Source organism: Sebastes umbrosus, chromosome 18, assembly GCF_015220745.1.
Source record: "Sebastes umbrosus isolate fSebUmb1 chromosome 18, fSebUmb1.pri, whole genome shotgun sequence".
NCBI lineage: Eukaryota > Metazoa > Chordata > Actinopteri > Perciformes > Sebastidae > Sebastes > Sebastes umbrosus.
The window spans coordinates 27,950,933-27,972,028 of NC_051286.1; positions in this window are offsets into that span (position 1 = coordinate 27,950,933).

The following is a 21,096-nucleotide window of genomic DNA, read 5'->3' on the forward strand; positions in this document are numbered from 1 at the left end:
CAGCAGTAAGAGCATCTAGGGACAATTTCTGTCCTTAAATACATAGACGTAAAGATGAAGCACCTCTTTTAAAAAGGCACGGTGTATGCGGGAAATGTGTCGTCAAAGCCTGTTATGTCTGCGGTAGCAAGTTTTATTTCATTAGCTGGAACACGCCTGTCAAGTCTTATCCCACAAAAGCACATTGTTTATTTCTTCCCTTGAGTTTTTTTGTGTAGGCAGCCGTCGTGTCCCTCCACTTTGCTGAGACTAGAGTGACAAAGCGTCCCTCTGTGGCATTTCGCTTTGACGTTCAGCACCGAACAAGCTGCTGAGTGGAATGAACACGCAGTTTTTTTTTCTTCATTGAGTGTGTGTGCCCTTCTGCTCCTGTGCTGAAAATAAAGCATCACACGGCAAGGCTCGCTCATGATTTTAATATGAGCAGCAAAGAGAAAGAAGGGGGGGCAAAAGAAAAGATGCAACAATACAACTGTAACTCTGTTGCAGGATGTTAACACAACAAACACATTTCTATTCTACGCAATTCTAAAGTGCTTTTTTGGTTATTGTCATGCAACTGGAGTAAACCTTAAAGCAGCAGTAGTCAGTATATTTTTGGCATCATTCGTCAAAAATTCCATAATAACCTTTCAGCATTTTGTAATTCAAGTGTTCTGAGAGAAAACTAGACTTCTGCTCCTCCTCATGGCTCTGTTTTCAGGCTTTAGAAAATCTAGCCCGTGACAGGAGACTTTGACCAATCACAGGTCATTTCAGAGAGAGAGCGTTCCTATTGACTGTTCATTCATTCATTCATTTCTGATCAAATATGAATCAATATTCTGTTACTGTAATGCCTATTTCTCTCCTCAAATGTGTCAGAAACATCTTGTAGTGCACGGTTTAGCTGTAAATGAGAAAGTGTGCTCCGGCTGGTGGGCGGTGCTTGGTATTTCCTCAACTGACCTCAACATGGAGGTCGTGTCACAAACTTTCTCATTTTTACAGCTGAACAGTCACTAGAAGATGATTCCGAAAAAATTTGATGCGAGAAATAAGCGTTACTACGGAAGCCCTGAAAGGCAATCGATTATTTTTTTTTTCTGGGCAACCATTTTCTAAGTCTGATCTAAAGTACAGGTGAACAAAATGTTTGCGAGGATAATCTTTCTAAGTTACAATTTTTTTTCCTCTGTGAAAACAAGTGAAAAAAAAAATGTAGGGAGATTTTCTTAGTGAAAACAGATGGAAGTATTGGTTTAGGGTTAGGTTGTGTTAGGTTTACACAAGAGAGAAATAATTTAGATCAGACTTAGACAATGGATCACCAGAAAAAAAAATTCGCGCTGCCTTTCAGGGCAAGCGAGAATTTTGAAGAATGAGAATTTTGAATTTTGAGAATTTTGGCACTTAAGAATTTCTCACCTCAAATGTTGTCAGAAACTTCTTGTAGTGTACTGTTTAGCTGTAAAATGAGAAAGTTTGTGACCTGGTTGCCTTTCAGGGCTTCCGTACCTTACTGTAACAGAATATTGATTCATATTTAATCAGCGCTGCCTTGTGAGTTTGTGAGTGATTGACAGCTGCTCAGAGACAGCAAGCTCCAGCTCGGCTCTGATTGGTTGTTTCCTCCTGGTCTGTGAAATCTTGCAGATGCTGTAAGGAACACCGGAGGATGCCGGAGGACGCCGGAGGACGCCGGAGGACACCGGAGGAGACAGACACAGATTTTTCAGATTACCCTGTCTCATGCACTACTGTCAGGATATAGTGACCGTTTTATAAAAATAACTTTTTTTTATCATATTTGCTCCAACCTGCCTACTGCTGCTTTAAATAAAGAGAGAAATATACAGTCCCACTACCCTCTTGTATATAGAGGAACATAGAGGGAGGATGTGTATTTCCACTGTGTGACGTTAAGGAGGGAGGTCAATGGATGGGAGCGCCGCTGGAGCGATGGAGGTCAGGCAATCAAACTGTATTGCTGGTGGGGGAACTCTGTGCTGCTCTGCAACTGCGGTCACTTGTTTTCTTTACTGCATACACACATGCATTGGGTAATAGATGCATGCACTCATATACACACACACACACAGAGGCAATGAAAATAAATGCCGCACCGGCCTGCAGCCTGAGGGGCTCTTGGCATTATAATATTGATCTATTAGATCTCATTAAAGAACACAGCACAGCGTTTGGGCTTTCTATAGGGAACACTAACATCTGCAGTTTCTAAAGCTGCCATGAGGACGACTTAAAGGGGGGAATATCATTTAGTTTGACCATGCACACACACTGTTATTCATATGGCTTCTGGCAAGCCTAATTGGTATTTATGACTGTTTCTGAATTCTTGACAAAGACGCCTAAATCGCGTCTAATTGAAATGAATAAAACAACTGTAACAGCTATGAGGAGGATTTGGACTGCTGACTGTTTGAGTGCTACACCAAACCATATTCATGTCAGCAAACACATTAACACATTTTAACTTACAGTTAACAGAATAACAGCACAAGGTCTGTGATCTCTCTATGCCGAAAGGAAAAAGGAAGCAAAGTATTTGACACAGAGTTCACCTTTTCAAGGCCCAAGTGTGGGCTCGCCATACCAGCGACCACACAATGACTATCAATAGAAATACGCATACCAGACCTTGCATTTGCAAATGAGCTCTTATTCAGATTTCAGATTATTCAGGTTTACAATATTTTAAGGAAAGACGATCTTTGAAGACATTGACATTGGGATTTTAAGATAATTTGAAACACTTGTATTTCCTTCAAATAATTAATTTGGTACCAATTACAGGGAAATGTCTTTGAAAGAAAAGTTCCATTTAAATATTGTCTCCATGTTGAACTTGCCTGTAGACAAATGTCACATTGTTTCCTGTTCAGCTAACCTTCTGCACATTGACTATAAGACTCTATAGGTTATGCCAGCGATTCATTGAATTATTGGAAGTGTACCAATTGAACACTGTCTCTACTTTCCCCTATAATTAGTATCACATTACATGGTTCTTTCCAGGAAAATTTACTGGCAAGTTTATTTGAAAATGACGGACCAGTGGAATAAAGCGTTACCCCCGTCTCTTACACTGTGCTTTGAACTGGAGTGACATCTCTAAAATGAGTATTGGCTTATGACTCATGTACACGGTTCCAGGGCACTGTTAGAAATTAGAACGGCTGTAAATCAGAGATTTAGGACAAGAATGTTCAAACGCGATGAGCAGAGATGCTGTTTATATGTTACGTCTGCCTTTTTTCTTCCTCGATGGTGGTTTTTAGCAGACTGAATCATACAACTAGAAAAATGATGATGACAGTGACAAAAGGTAGCTTGCTGTTGCATTTACTGTGAGTAGAAGAGCACATTCAAGATTCAAATAAAAGCCAGATCATTTGGAGCTAACATATATGTTGCAACCAGTGGGCCATACCAGAGTCTGAAAAGTGAAGCCAATGCAGAAAAGTACATTTTTTGGTCTCTTAAAAAATGTCTTATTCAGTGTTCGGTTGAACTTAGCTCCACCACTTCTGGGGTCGTGTCCTAGAAAATTGCGAAATCTGGCAAAAATTTGTCAAAAAACTCTTGCCGATATGACCTATCCTAACCTCAAACCATTCAAGATCAATGCCTAACCTTAAACTATTCAAAATCAATACCTAAACCCTAACTATTCAAAATAAATACCTAACATTAACCATCTGGCAAGAGTTCCCCCCAACCATGGGTTACCTTCTAGACACTAACCCAATTCTGGTTGTAAATAACCAAGATGGCGACGGCCAAAAATGTGAACTTGAGGCTTCCAAAACAGCAGTCCGCAAACCAATGGGTGACATCACAGTGACTAGGTCCACTTCATAAAGTCTATGGTTGTAACTTGGAAATCAAGGTGCATATGCAAATGTATCCCCCAAACAGTGATTGTCCAACCACACTTATTAAGTTTTCTCTACAAAAAAAAAGGTCTTTTTAAAAACAAAATTTAAAAGACAAAGTGTAAGGAATGTGTGCTCTAGAGATACTGAGATAAACTGCTAATGGTTTAGTTAGCTAGCTAGCTTAATATCTACAGTAGTAACCAAGTGCTACGTTAATTCCAAGGCTAAGAGGTCGGCATACCGTTAGCTAAATACAGTATTTTGGGGTTATAGTTATATTGGGTTTAAGCCAGGGGTCAGCAAACTGCGGCTCCGGAGCCCACATGTGGCTCTTTAGCTCCTCTCCAGTGGCTCCCTGTGGATTTTAAATATGGAAATAAATAACCGTTTTTTTGTTTACATTTTCATTTTTATTTATCATTGTTGTAGGTCTATGGTACGACGGTACGACGGAGAATTAGGGCACAATGAGGAAAAAAAAATAATCTGAGATTTCAAGAATAAATTCATAATATTCCGAGAATAAAGTCATAATATTACGAGAATAAAGTCATAGGTTTACAAGAAAAAAAGTCGTAATATTATGTGATTAAAGTCATAATATTATAAAATAGTAATTTTTACTTTTTTTCTCATAAAGTTATGACTTTATTCTCGTGATATTATGACTTTTTTTTCGTTAACTTCTGACTTTATTCTTGTAAACTTCTGACTTTTTTCTCGTAATATTCTGACTTTATTCTGTAAATCTCAGATGTTTTTTCTCTCAATGTGTCTCTAATACTCCGTAGTATATTGTCTCTTTGGCCCTCACTGCATCAGACTTATATACTATTACTTAGACTATAAACTGTGTTACCTTCATCACAATGATCAAATGTTTTGCGGCTCCAGACAGAATTTTTTTTATTATTTTTTGCCTAAAATGTCCTCTTTTGATAGTAAAGGTTGCTGACCCCTGTCTAAGCAAATTGCTTGCAGATATGTAACTATGTCCTGACGCATCGTGTTCAAAAACCTGACGTAGACTTCTGGGGTGTCAACAACAGCTTTCAATGGGGTAATGATGGTAAATTGTGTGTCAGGGATAAAAAGGCCAGCGTCGCCAACCAGTAGCCTTATCATCATGAAGTCTACATTTCACCAGCCAGCTCTAGTTTTCCTTTGTCTGACTGTAATTACAGCAGCAGTTTCCCTGGAGGGCTGACTCTTGTGAGAGCTCTCATTCACATATCCTCTCCAAATTAGGCTTGTGTGTGATTACATCTGGCAATGTGGTGGTGTGGCGCTGCACATACTAGCTGTCACGATCAATCAGAGTGATGCCTGGCCTTCTCAACATGCACAGCTTTATATTCCAAGTGTGTGTGTTTAATGTATGTTTGACACACAGAGAGAAAGATAGGGAGAAGTATTTATGTTGTGAACTGGGGCAGAACTCTTGTAAAAGGCATCTGGGCTCTGAAAGCTAATTAGGATGGAGAGTCCACTGCTGAGTGAGTGACTTCTTCTTCTGTTCTTCTGTTGACAGAGTTGTATCCACCCTTATTCTCAGTGCGTTACTGTAGAAATGATTGGGTCCGTGACTTCCGGTGAGGTAGCGGAAGTAGCAGTAAACTAGTTAGTCCCATAGGCTAACCATAGAGGCTTAACCACCAACGACGCTTCTTCTGAAAAGTAATTCACCTTAATTTTACAAAATCCTGCTTTATTTTTAACAGATATTTAACTAACGTTAAATTGTCATTTTCTAAAAAAGCTGTGGTACACGTTACGCCCGTCAGCGCCACGCCAGGCAGATTTACATTTACATTTTCGCTGCTCTAGTCATCCTCCCCTCTCAAGCTACAGTCAGGACTGGAGCTTCCCCTCCGGGCACTGTGGGAGCACCTCACAAACTCACTCAAAATAAATTTTCACAGGAACAAAAGGTGGAGGTCTCTGATTGGTCGGGAATGAAAGAGGTAAAACTGAGGATGACACGCATATAAATGTTATGCACGATCTGGAAGTATTTATTCCAGCGATCAGTGGAAAAATGTCATCTGTACGGAACATCGTGAGTGTACAGAATATAGTTAGTGTACGTTAGTTGGGGCTATAAAGAGCAGCGGAGAAGAGCCGTCGGGTCCTTAAAAAGACTGACAGCAGAGCCAGGAGAACATCAGCTATGATTTTCATGTGTAGGGAGGACTCAGCATTGTAGCGTTGGTTTAGTGACAGCAGTTACTTTCACTATTACAGTTTTAAAATGTATACAGTTTAAAATGTAAGGCAGTTCATGGTGGGGAGTGCAGGGCAGCATTAAAATACAGATAATTTCAGTACGGCTATCTGTGTGTAGAAAACCAAACTTCGTTACTGTGGAAGTCCTGATCTGCCTCAGAGCTTTTCAGATAGTTCATGCTCTTCACCGTCTGTAGCAACGGGAGTCAATAAAGTAGCTAAATCTGCTAGTGTAGGTTATCGGAGGCCACTTCTTCAGGTCGTCCTCCATCCCTCCATAATAGAAGGCAGAGCTATGATCACATGATCCTGTCTGAGCTGTAATAGGTGGTGTTCACACATGTTTTACTAGATTTATTAATACAATCGCTCTAGAAGAGACGATTAGCCTAGCGTTACCATGTGAAACGATTCAGTGATATGACGCACCAGAAGTTAGGGACTAATTCACGCAAGGCATCCTGAAGACTAGGAATAAGGTGGATAGGTAAGAAACAGAACAGTAAAGTGACTGTAGAAGCAAAGCTGGCTGTAGTGAGTGAACAGATTGATTGATTGATTGATTGATTGATCGATTGATTGAACTAGGACATGCACTGAAGGTATGACAAGCTCAGTGCTTGTTAAAAAGTACGTATAATATTCAACTTGTGGAATGTTGTTTTTTTTGCCCACTAGCCATGCTAGCTCCATGTTTTATGCTACAACCTTACTGCCCGCTTCTATTTCCTGTCCTGACTGCTTTGCCTCAGCATGCGAGTAAATCTCGTCTGACCATATTGCGTTAATTCTGTGCCTCCACTGCCTCACTTGAGAGGCAAGCTAACATTACTGTAATGGTACGTGTCTACAGAGGCGTTTTTGGACGCGAGGTATCGCCTCAATTCCAGCATTGGATGCTTTATGGGCTGCCAATAGGCACCAGGCACTAGACACCTGATTGGACGAATGCTTTCCCTCGTGGGCTGCAAGCTCCCAGCTTTGAAACTGGAACCTGAATTTTTTTTTCTCTAATATCACGAAATAGTTCACCGAAATGTGTTTCTGAAAACATCTTAGGCGAGAAATCAACGGTTAGGACAACCCTGATTTGCATAAAGTAGCCTAGACCTCAACCTTATGCGAATGAGGAGTGGCCAACGTAACAGTCCGTCTCTTGAAACGCTACGCTACCAGAATGCATTGCACGGTTGCCTACATAGACAATGAATTGGAAGCGTGGAAATGACAGATTATGTGGACACGCATCATAAGGCAGCAAACAGCAATACCTTCCTCCATGATTTTCTATCTATTATGGCAAATCCAAAATACTTGTTCATATAACTTCTCAGTTGGTTTGGTGTCATGATTATCTGTTCAGCACGGGTCACTAGTTTCTCTCTACTTCACGTTATTAAAGAGCCGAGTATGCTGATAGGGCAACGATGTGGATCAGGACAGACCACTGCATGTTAGGAAAGCCTCCAGCTATTGGAGATCTATATGTAGATAATACATTTGCTTCATTCGCTCAGCTCCAAACTAAATACCGTCTTCCCCAATCACATTTTTACCGCTACCTTCAATTCAGGCATTTCATACAGGAGTGTATCCCAGAGGTCACAGTTAAACCAAAGAGCCACATTTTTTATGACCTACTTCTCTCACAGCCAAATTCTAAACATTTGATCTGCCGCTTTGTCGCTGCTTTTACCGGTTCCAGTAAACATCAGTCATCTCAGGGCGCCTGGGCCAAAGAATTGGGCGTTCCAGTGTCAGACGAACTATGGGAGGAGGGCCTGTCCAGTATACAGAGCTGTTCTAACAATTCTAGATATAGATTATTCAATTTAAAGTCGTACACTGACTGCATTACTCTAAGACTTACACTTAGTAGGATATATGAATCAGTCCTCCCCATCTGTGACAGATGTAGTACTGCAGAAGGATCACTGTCACACTTATTCTGGCACTGTCCAGTATTGGGCAATATCTGGTGTGACATATTTAATTGGTTTTCCAAACAGTATGAAATAAACATTCAGCCAGACTAATTTGTCAATATTTAGATGCTCTGACAGGACAAGGGCCCTTCCCTCCCATCAGAAGCCAGGCATGATTGCAGCAAAAATAATATTACTAAATTGGGAAGTCTCCATCATCACCATGTTTCAGGACGTGGCTAAACAAAATGCTTTCCATTGCTTAGATGGAACAGATTCGCTAAGCAAATGTAATTCACAAAATAATTTTTTAAAGGTGTGGAAGCCATTTTTGACATTGCTTGATAAGACCTGCAAACTCTGCTTTATGCTGACTGATATTCTGTCAGTCTTTCACCCTTATGTGTGTGTGTGTTTGTTTTTTCTCCCTCTTTACCTTGACGGGGTCTCCTGTTTTGCTTCTATTGCTGTCGTCTGGCAGCTCTGCACTTGTTCTTGACATGTACCCCTTGTCTTTTTTTTCTGTTATTTTGTATAAGGGTACTGGGTGTTTCACGTCTTGTGTGGGTCTATTGTAAAAAAGTTGAAAAAAAAAGAAAAAAGGAAAGCCAAACAAAGTTACAATGGAAGACTTGGGCATGTTAACAGTATACTGGGCTGGAAATATCTTATTGTACAACCAACAAGCCCACAGAGGTCATCAAAACAACCTTTATTTTTGTGTCTTGAACCAGAGAAAGAAGCTCAGACTGATATAAGATGTAAGAATGAATAATACGAAAAGGATCAATTGTACACATAAACCAAAGCAGCTTTATAATCTGAGTAAAGACTTTGTACAAGTGAGATTTGTGAAAAATATTCAAGCCAAACTTTTCACACAAACTCCACTAATGAAACCTGTTGATGTATTGGAGCATGATGAAGTCAACGCACCAGGGAAATGTGTTTAAAGGGAGGTTCCTCTTTGTTCTTGATGGGCAGCCCTATTAAAACAAGTGAGGATCAGCAGCAGCCAGCAAGATGGATCAATAGTGAAATTTTAAAACTGCTGATGGATCAGTTTTTTTACCAAGCTTAAAAGTTCAAAAGAATGCTCTACTTTTGAGCCGGATGGGAGTCTAAATCGGAGAAATCAAGTTCAGTGCAAAGATGATAAAGCAAACCTTCACTATTTAGAATTAGAAGAGTTTCTGTAATCAGCCATGTAAATGAAAGTCGGGCTTTTGTTGTCGTCTTTCACCCCAAAGTCCATAAACAGTAGTCAGCCCGTTTGCACGAAAAGGTGTATGAATGACACGATAATGTGCAAGGCATTTAGCGTACAATAAGAATGCCTCTCTTGCTTTTGGCGTGTCATTTGTACGACCATGTAATGTACTGACTGCAATGGAAATGCATCTGTGTGAAATAGAGGGTGGGTGGAGAGGTGGATGGGTCCAACAAACCAAGACCGACGTTTGAGACCTTGTTTTGTTTTATAAGTTTGTAAGTTTTTGATTGACGTTTGTGACGTTCTTTGGTGAATGTTTTCCGTACTTAAGTTACATTGTTTCCGTACGGATTTTACTTAGTTACATACTTATGACGTTTTATCGAAACTTAACTGTTGTTTGTTTGTTTGTCAACCTAACTGCAGACAATACTGTAGTTTTGTTGCATGGCGTACAAATGACACCCTAAAAGCCTCAAATGCGTACTCATGACACGTGGAATGTCCGTGTAATGGTGTGCTATGAATACGCCTTCCCATGAGACTGGTTGCAGTAGTATAGGGTTAGTAGGGTATACAAACATCTTTTCACATCTCCCCCCCCCCCAATGCTCTAATTGGTTAGCTGGCCCGCTCTGTTGTGATTGGTCAACTTCAGGCAGTTCAGGAGGAGTGTTTCTGTGGGGGAGAGTAACTCCCTTTGGCGTGGACTTTGGGCTTTGTAACTTTGCAGACCTTTACATGCACAAAAACTATTTAACACACTAATGCCGGGATCAGACTACACGGTATTTTGTCTTTGACGATGGTCACCATGTCAGATCTAACGATCACAGCGGCATAAACTCTTGCAGTGTCTTGGTCGGGTGACTGGCAAGACTACACGTATGACAACGACCAATCATGGCACGTCGTATTCCACGATCGTGCGCAAGTTCAGACGTCATCGGGGAGGCGGTTGAAGCGACTGTCGATCATGGTGACAGAAGCGTTGTGTGTGATGCTGGCTGTCTGGTGTTGCGAAAAGAGAAAGAAAAGAAAGAAAAAAACGGTTGTGGATGCTCCTGGGTGACACAGAGAGGACGGTATGGGCTGTCCATACTTCAGTCAGTTGGTTGTCCCACCTGACAGCAGCAAACTCGGCATCTCTCCTCCTTTTCTCCATGTTTGTTAGACTAGGCTAGACTAATTCCTCGGGTGTCGTGGGGCGTCCCAGACGTGGCGTCGGTTGTCTCATTTATCGTTCTCGATCCCCTACGACGGCCGTGTTGGGCTAAATCGGGCAGATATCGTGTAGTCTGAACCGGGCATAAAGGAAAGGGGAAAAGCACAAAACCATAATAGGTCCTCTTTAAAATAGCTCTCATTGATTTGACCCCTTTAATGATGCACACAGTTTATTGTGAACAGTCTACAGTAGCAGACACCCAGGAGGCTGACCCCGCTGATAAAAGAGCTCACCAGAGGGTGGCACTTTTATAGCTGATTTAAGTTGCTTAAATAGATGAGTCAGTGAGGAGCACATTGTTAGTGGTGCTTTGGGGTTTGTTTTTAGACCCAGAACTGCAGCAACCAGGGAGAAATACTGAAAGTGACATTTAACAGAAAAATCTATACAGTGATGACTCAGTTCTGCTGGGTTGGAGAAATGTTTTTTTTGTGTTATATGTACATCTGCTTTGGTCTATTAAACATTTTTAGATGGACCTGTCATTTGTTTTACATCATAAATTATTTATCATTTTGGCTTCTCATGCCCCTGATAATTCTGTACAAACAGGGGCTCAGTACCACATAGGCCAAATTTCCTACTGTTCCTGCTACTGTGTTTATTAAGTATATTTATATAGTCCCTCTTCTAATCTCCCTGCCGATCTGTCTTCCTGTCAGTTTGCCAATAAGGTATGGAAAGCCCATTACCGGAGCATTATTTTAATTGTAATGGGAACGAGATATAATATAAAAACGATACCTGCGTGGGCATTCGTTATTGTGATTATGGTCACAACTGTGAGGCTGTCAGTGGCTCACAGTCAAAGGCATCATGTCTCCGTGTGTCCTCGTACATTTTAGCATGTTTCATAACCGTGTGGAAACAACCAGGAGCAGCTGTGCACCCCCCCAGCCCTCCACCCCAAACTTTCCTGCCAGCCTCCCTTCCTGTCCGTCCTTATCGTTTCCTTTGCTTTTCAAAATGTCCCAGTCTGATTTCCAGAGTGTCTGATGAAGACAGTACAACATTCATTAAAATGGAAGATGCTAAAAATACAAATTGTGTGACAATACCTTTACCGTCTTCTGTTTTCCCCTCTACATCACACTGTACTTTATCATTTGATGTGATAATCCACAGCAGATTTAGCTAAATCTCTAGAAAATCAGCAAAAGAAAATGCATTCTAGACACCATCTTGCAAAGGAATCACAACAGCCGGGACGCAAAATCAGACCAGGCATAAAGTGGGGGGGCCAGTGTCCCCCTCACTACTTACCACCCCCCTGCTGTACTTCCGGCGTCCTTGCTCAGACCACACCCATCTTCAAGCGCTGCCTTCATTTTGATCTCAACCAAACACCTGTAAAGTTTTGTGACTGCATCTTGTGACACTATCGCGGTGAAAAAAATCTGTCCACAGACAGAATGACAGACATATAATATTTAATAAACAGCTGGCGAAATACTCCAAACCGATTATGTGGTAGTTCCTATACGGTGATTCCTACAGTAGGCGTCTCCAGGACCACATTGCCATGATGACACACACAGACTCCCACGCTGAAAACAATACCAGCCACATGCTGTCATGACTAGGGATGTTATGAGAACCGATACTTCGGTACCAAGTTGATTCCAAAGTTTTCAAAAGTGACGGTACTCTTTTTCTACAGTACCGAAAGTACCGTTCGATGCCTGTAATGGTCCTTGGTAGGGATGTGACAGTGAGGAAAATTTTCCCACCGGTTAATAAACTTGTGACAACACCGGTGTCACCGATTACACCGGACATTTTACAAGAAAAAATTACGTGATTACGTAGATTATGTGCAGAGAGCTGACCTCTGATCTTTACTGTCAGGTGGCGGTGTGTCTGGCCTCTCCGGTAGAGCTTTTGCTGCGGGGCTCCGCTGCGGGGGTCTACGTGTCGCCGCTGCTCCGTGCACACTGGCTGTGACAGCTCCATCCACCTTGCGGTGATTACCTCATTAACGTTATGGTTCCCTTAAAGCGTTGGGATTAAACCTGAAATATTACCAAATAGGTGCGTTTGCTTTTCACTTTGACAACAAATCTTCTGCCTCCTGCTCCTACTACTCTGAGCTGACGGACCAGATGCGTTCACGGTCAGTATGTAGTGTCCGTCGTCTGACTATCGATTGATAGCATGCCGCTGATACGCCAAAATGAACAAAATGGGTCAATTATTTTTATTTATTACTTAAAAGCTACATACCTCTGCCTCTTCACTGGTATTGGTATCGACTACTAGATTTCTGGTATCGTGACATCCCTAGTCATGACTGGTAATGCGTATTTCCATCCACTACTGTTATGCAAATATTAGGAGTTGGGCACATAAAGATGTACAGCGAATAATTTTCTGACTCTGTGTTACTCTTGGATGAACTCAGATATGGCGTGTTTCATTGTTCCCAATTTCAACGAGGAAGTACTCGCAGCAAACTGCTGTGCTACACTGTCTATTATATTTCTATTCTGTCACATACACTGTGAAAAATATAGTGAGGATGTCGGGGTGCCGGTTGGATGTACAAAGCTTTGGTCTGTAGTAGAGCGGTCAAAGTTAGCACCATAATAACGCAAATTAATTAATGCCACTAATACTACTATCTTGTCGGGAAAAGAGGCTAAATAACACTCCAAACTTATTCTAAAGTTTGGCGAGGAAAAACTGGCATGGCCATTTTTCAAAGGGGTCCCTTGACCTCTGACCTCCAGATATGTAAATGGGTTCTATGGGTACCCACGAGTCTCCCCTTTACAGACATGCCCACTTTATGATAATCACATGCAGTTTGGGGCAAGTCATAGTCAAGTCAGCACACTGACACACTGACAGCTGTTGTTGCCTGTTGGGCTGCAGTTTGCCATGTTATGATTTGAGCATATTGTTTTATGCTAATGCAGTAGCTGACAGGAAGTCATCTTGGACCAAAGCTGTTGCCCTAGCAACAGAAAGGCAATGAAAAGGTCCATAGGGTTTGTGTCCAGCCTTCTACCAACAGTCAGTGCTGATTATCTTTAAACATAAACCTTCACCATATCTCAACAGTACTTTAAAAATGTGTCCATAACCACTTATTCAGCCCACTTCACTATCATGTGCAAGTACTGATGAAAGTGCTGATACATATCAACTTTAGGACGTCTAAAGACACACTATGAATAATTGGTGTAAATGGTTATCTGTGTCCAAGTCACATGTTACTGCCTGGTGTAAGCTGTGGTTTTGGTTGGCTATGTTGCAGATTGATGTTCAAGATTTCAGATTCCTTTATTTGTCATTTTTATGCTCCACATAAAAACAAAATTGTGTTTCTTACATCCACCACTCAGTACAAAAAAAACAATTGGTGAAAACTATGAAGTAATTAGCTAATAAATAAGCTAAAAGTATGCTAAAAAAGAATAGAATAAATAGTTTTAATTTAAAAATATTTTTAAATGAACAGTCTCTTTAGTGCAGTTCACATTCTCTGATTGAGCAGTCTGATTGCTGTGGTAAAGAAGCTGTTTAGCAGCCGAGTAGTCCTTGATCTGATACTTCTGTATCTTCTCCCGGACTGCAGGAGTGTGAACATGCCATGAGAGGGATGAGTGGAGTCCTTTATGATGCCGTTTGCCCTGCGCACTCACGCTCAGTGTAGATGTCCTGCAGACGCGGCAGCGAAGCACCAATGATTTTTTCAGCAGATCTCACTATCCTGTTCAGTTTGTGTCTCTCCTCTGCTGTGCTGTTACCAAACCAGGAAAAGCTGCAGTAAGTGAGAATGCTCTCTATGGTGCCTCGGTAGAACATGGTCATGGCTGGGATGGGGAGGTCCACCTTCTTCAGTCTGCGGAGAGAATAAAGGCGCTGTTGGGCCCTCTTGATGACAGCTGTGGTGTTGTCACTGGAGGTCAGCTCGTCTGTCAGATGGACCCCCAGGAACTTGGTGCTGTGTACCCTCTCCACCTCAGAGCCCCTGATGGTCAGTGGGAGATGGTGCCGGTGACCAGTCCTCCTGAAGTCAACCACCATCTCCTTGGTCTTATTGGTGTTGAGGGCAAGGTTGTGGGTTTTGCACCACGCTGTCAGCTGCTCCACCTCTTCTCTGTAGGCCGACTCATCGCTGTTGGTGATGAGGTCGGCAACTGTGGTGTCGTCGGCGAACTTTATGATGTGGTTTGTGTTGAAACTAACAGAACAGTCATGCGTCAGCAGCGTAAACAGTAAAGGGCTCAGTACACACCCATGTGGTGATCCTGTGCTCACTCTGGTCGTCCTAGATGTTACGCTACCTACTCTGACTGTCTGCCGTCTCTCCGTCAAAAAGTCCAAGATCCATCTGCACATGCCAGGATCCACACCCAGCAACAACAACTTTTCAATGAGCTGTTGAGGCAGGATTGTGTTAAATGCCGAGCTGAAATCAATGAACAGGATCCTGGCATAAGTGTTCTTGTTCTCCAGATGCGTCAGAGTGAGGTGGAGCAGAGTGGAGATGGCATCCTCTGTAGAACGGTTCGCTCTGTATGTAAACTGCAACGGGTCCAAACTTGTTGGGAGGCCTGACTTGATGTGATTCATGACAAGCCGCTCCAAGCATTTCATGACTACAGGGGTCAAGGCTAAAGGGCGGTAGTCATTCATGGAGGCTGGATGCGGCGTCTTGGGCAGAGGTTTTATGTCGGCGCTTTTGAGACAGATGGGCACTCTGGCTTGGCTGAGGGAGATGTTGAGTATGTCCATGAAGACATCCTTCAGCTGTTCTGCACATTCCCTCAGCACACAACCTGGGATGTGATCTGGACCAGCAGCCTTTCGAGGGTTGATGTTGGAGAAGACCCTCTTCACGCTGTCTGCGGTCAGCTGCAGTGCCTGGTTGGTGGGAGGCAGTGCCCGCCTTTGTGCTGCTCTGTTGTCTGTAATCTCGAACCGAGAGAAAAAGGTGTTGAGGTTATCTGGTAGGGAGGGGTCATTGTCCGTTGCCCATACAGTAGGCTTGTATTAAGTAGAATTGTATTAAGATGGACTCACAAATCCTTTAATACAAGATGTGGCTTAATCAATATCCATGAAGCTATTCAACACATTCAAGTTTGACCCAGAAGCACTGAAGAAGGTTGTGTGGTCTTATTATTATGATACATTACAGCTGTCAAAAGAACGGACTTTGCTCCTTTACACACTTCTTTAGATAACTGAAAACCAAATAAATCCCCCCTGCAGCACCCTCTAATAGACTTTTAGTCAAGACACATTAAAGACAAACTAAACTTCTTTTTCTGAGATCATAACACTTTGAAGTCCTGGGGCTTATTCCCTGTCTGAAATAAAACAAAAAGCAGCACTTTTTCCTCACATTTGTTATCATGTCATATCTCAGGTGGGCGTTGTAACGCACCTTTGAAGAGGTGCAGTCTCTCTACAAAACATTGTTTGTTTATGCATCTCCCGTCTGTTTTCTCCAAGATGTCCTTGTATGTAATTGGCAGGGAGCTCTGATTTTTATTACTTGCAGGGCTGTAATGGGGGGTGTGGGTGGGCAGTGGCGGGGAGGCGCCTGAGAGGGCTGCTGATGCTGGCGAGGGGATGGAAATTACCTCTCATAACAGCAGCAATAGCACCGAGATCTCCAGGAGATCGTTAATATTCATTGAACACAACGCATCTCGTACAAAACACTACACTGTGGTAAAAAAAATCACAATCATAAATTTACATGAAGAACATGAATACAAGTGTTTGGAGTAGATCCATACTGGGGGGACAGGCTGCAATGTTCTTATTCTGAAAGCTAAAGAATACTGAGTACCCCTCCGCTCACTCCTCCCTTTCCAAGACTGAGGTAACGTGAGTCGGCGAGTGCACAACCGTGGTATTGCCGTTCGCTCAGCAGCCATCCTTACCACAATAACAGCCTGGACACACCAGGAACATCAGCAGCGCGTGGCGGCTGCGTTACCTGTTGTTTTTTATTTTGGCGTCCACGTTAACAGGTTAGAGCAGCCACACTGGCCGCGTGAGACGCGCGCTAAGCTGCGCTCTAAACTGCGCTCTAAGCTGCGCTCTAAGCTGCGTCTCTTCTAGAGATTTAAGGTCTCGCCTATTTTTGACGCGTGCCGCGCGCGTCTCACAGCAACAACAGACAGTGAAGGTGATCTATTGACTGTATATTGACATCATACCAGCTACATTACTACAGTTTCGATGTCTATCTGTAGAATATGTTACGGAGATGAAAAAAAGTAAAGACTTATTTTTAAATCAACACTTCCTGCTTTCATTTCAAAATAAAAACCCTCAAGTTTTTTTTCTGTGGACAGAATTCCTTCATTTGTTAACACGAGGCTTTTATTCTGAAATATGTGCCGGACAGTGTTGTAGAACATGCAGTGACTTGGAGAGCTCCATGAATGAATATAGTTCGGAGTTTTAATTGTGGATTATTACTATTATTTACAAATTACCACACGTTTCTTAACGTTTCTCTGTCTAAAATAAATATAAATGATATTTATAATGAAATGAAATGGCCATTAAAAGGAAAACTCTATGTAGAAAGAAAGGGCTGACAACAGCAGCAGAAACGCAGCTGACACACAGCTTAAATGCATCTGGTGTGAACGCCCGAAGCGTGAATAACGCTGCCGCCTCGCGCTCCTGACGTTCCTGGTGTGTCTGGGGCTTTACATTACTTTAGGAGCAACGGAAGTCGGCTGGCGGTACCACGGTTTTGCACACTGCAGCTCACATTACCACAGCTTCACAAGCGTGTAGGGGATTTACAAATGGAACAGGTTTGGTTATTAGCTAATTAATAAATAATATTCATAGAATTATTATTATTAGTAAGAATTATCAATAAACATTAATAATGAACGGGGCACCACCCTGGAATCAGGGACCAATAACCAAAACGTTAATCCAGTCTCATAAGGGGATTGTTCACTCCAAACGCCAGTATTTAATCACTACTTTACATTTAGGAGATGAATGGTGAAGGGTGAATCCGAGCACCAACTCTCACAACCAGCTGTTACTACAATATAAATGCACAATAAACACAGACAACTGCTATTTAAAGTAAGACCATTTATTTAAATATAGTGATCTTAATCAACAATAAACACTCTAACAACATCAATCTAAATCAATAGTTATTAAACAGAAGTAATTAAAGATTAACAACACTTTTAATAAACAAATGGATGTTCTACAATGCAGCTCTAAGCACTAAACTAGAATTAAACAAAACACAAAAGCGAGAGAAGATGTGTGTGTGTGTGTGTGTGTGTGTGTGTGTATGTGTGTATCTAAGTGTGTATGTGTGTGGTGTGGGAGGAACAAAGGACGCCCGCGGTGGACGTCACCACGTAAGTGGTTACGTCACGTGAGGGAGGAGTTGCTCGAACGTTACAGACCACGTACAAACGGGGTGTGAATCCCACGTGTGTCTGTAAGGTAATGGGTGTGAGCCTGTGTGAGGAGGCGTGTCTATGTGTGTGTGTGTGGTGTGGGAGGAACAAAGGACGCCCGCGGTGGACGTCACCACGTAAGTGGTTACGTCACGTGAGGGAGGAGTTGCTCGAACGTTACAGACCACGCACAAACGGGGTGTGAATCCCACGTGTGTCTGTAAGGTAATGGGTGTGAGCCTGTGTGAGGAGGCGTGTCTATGTGTGTGTGTGGTGTGGGAGGAGCAAAGGACGCTCAAGTTGGCGTCACCACGTAAGTGGTTACGTCACGAGGGAGGAGTTCCTCTGGTGGCGGAAGCGCCACAAAAATTACCGACTACGCACGAACGGGAGGTGAATCCCACGCGGTCGATAAATGAGAAAGAGTGTGTGGAAGTGGAGAAAAGAGGCGCGCTCAGAGCGCAACAAAAAAAGGTTCTTACTGAACACGAGAGAAACCCACGGCGGGACCTCCGTGTGGCAGCGGAGGGGGAAGCAGCCAGAAATGAAGGAGACGGCGGTGCGCTCGTTTCCTTTTATGAAGAACGGTTGTCCTTCTCTTCCTTCTGAAGAGTGGGGGTCCGTTTCTTCCTTCTAGGTATGATGAATCAAAGTCTGATGGACACAACAATAGCTTAAACTCGTCCAGCGAGGTCAGGAAATTGTGGCTCGGGTCTTAAGGTGAACGCGTCAGCGTTGGGTACCTCCTGGAGCAAACGGGTTCGCAGTGGAAAGGGAATGAGATTCTCAGGTGGCGTGCTTTTATCTCCTGTGAGATAGTGGGCGTTTCATTTCCCATGTAGGCCAAGGCTCTTTGTCTGGTGAGGTCCCTACAAGCGTGTTGGAGAACTACGGCGGCCTTCAGGTAATATAAAAACACGAAAGTCTCTCTCTAGAGGCAGAGTTTGGTTTGTCCGTTCTGGGCTACTGTAGAAACATGGTGGTGCAACATGGAGGACTCCGTGAAGAGGACCCGCTCCCTATGAAGATATGAAGGGCTCATTCTAAGCTAACGAAAACACAATTCTTGGTTTCAGGTGATTATACACTTATGAAAACATAGTTCATTCATTAATTCATTCATCATCCACAACCGCTTATCCCATTCAGGAGTTGCGGGGGGGCTGGAGCCGATCCCAGCTGACATTGGGTGAAGGCGGTATTCACCCTGGACAGGTCTCCAGACTATCACAGGGTTGACACATAGAGACAGACAACCATTCACACTCACATTCACACCTACGGGACATTTAGAGTCAACAATGAACCTGCATGTCTTTGGACTGTGGGAGGAAACCTGAGCACCTAGAGTAAACCCATGCTAACACGGGGAGAAAATGCAAACTCTACCCAGAAGGGCCCCAAGCTGTGAAGCGACAGTGCTAACCACTGCACCACCTTGCAGCCTGAAAACATAGTTATGAGTATTATATTCCATTTCTGCTAACAGATCCCCCAAAATGCCACACACTGGCCCTTTAAACCACGGCACCTCTTTGAAGGGACTTTTTTCATCCATGATAGTGTTTTTAATTTACCTATCTTTGACGCATTCAACATCTTCGCTCCACTCAAATAAAAGTCCGTAAAAATATGGGCCAATGTCCCGCGTTAATATGAAGGAATTTTCTGTATTGATTTTTCACAGGAGTTTTCCTGTATTTTTTAAATACGCATTGCATTGTGGGAATAAGAACCTCCGCTAGCACGAAATTTCAAATTTCGGATGTGGAGAAACTTTTCTCTCACTTCTGTGTTAAAAAATCAACAGTTTAATGTCTAACCAAAATGATTCATGTTCAGGACTTAACGTTAGCTCAGTATCGTTTTAGTTGGAAAGCTGTTTTGTTGTTTAGTTCAGCTGTTGTCGACTGTTTACGTTACCAGATACCCAGGAATATCTTGCTGACTCATTTTGAGACTAACACAAGTTTGATATTGTAGTTTACATTTTACCAATGGTTATATTTTAGACTTCAATGGATGTCAGGTAGAGTTAACCCCAGCTTTAGCCTCAGGCGGTCCGCAGAGACCAATAGGTAACGTACAAATTCTAGCGCTAGCGTCTGTTTTACCTCCAGAATGTAAAAGTTAGGCCAGCTATTTAGCTAGGTACGGATGATATACTGTAAATCTACAGAATTTTCCGTTATAGGATTAACAGAAGTGTCCGTGAATGTTACAGAGGACATCCTGTAAATCAACAGAAATTTCCATTTTAGGGTTGAAGAAAATGTTCGTAAACTTAACGGAAAATGTCCAGGTAATTTTCTGCCAGGACAATATCTGTTTTTCTACAGATTGTTTTCTTAGAGTGTGGCTAAAGAGGGTGTTTTGTCTCCAGATGTCTTTTGAACTTATTTGGCACTAAAGTCACATTTTACAGTATTTTTCTGACTGCTATACATCTGGAAAAGTAATTTATATCACTACGACGATCAGCAACCATGAGCAGTCTTAGCCGTGGGTTAACAGTACTTTTAATACGGTGATTTAGATGTTTATTCTTCTGTTTTTATACACTTAAAAATGTAATATGACATAACGTATGTTGTTATTCCCTCCCTGCATCTGCACTGAGTATCAGCTCGGCTCCTCTGCTCCCTCCACTTCAAACTGCAGTAACTCAGCTTAGCTGAGCGGGTAGCGGCTGTATTAGTAGCCTGAGAGATTCTTCACTTCAAAGTCTCGTCCGCTGAGTTCAGCACTGCAGCACCTGGTATACAGCAGAGCCCCGCTGCCTTATCAGAGAACAGAGACCTTCTTCATTGTGTGTATGTGTGTGTGTGTCTGATCCTGTATCACTAAATATCCAACCACAGCTTGCCTCTCAGCAAAGATCTTAAGAGTACTCCATTCACTGCAGTCAGATGCCTACTGTATATCTATCGAACTATATCCTCTTACATTGTATTATATTCTATTTTATATGTCTACTGATATATATTATGCAAAATCAGATAGTTGCTGTTTCATGTTTGCTCCCTCATTTTACTTGGTATGATATGATGAGTTGGAAGCAATGAAATCTTTCAAAAACCAACCGTGTTATTTCAATGATGAGTGCATTTGGCACTAAAGCCCGAAACACACTAGGAACGTCAGGAGCACGTGGTGGCTGCGTTACCTGTTGTTTTTTATTTCGGTGTCCATGTTAACAGGTTAGAGCAGC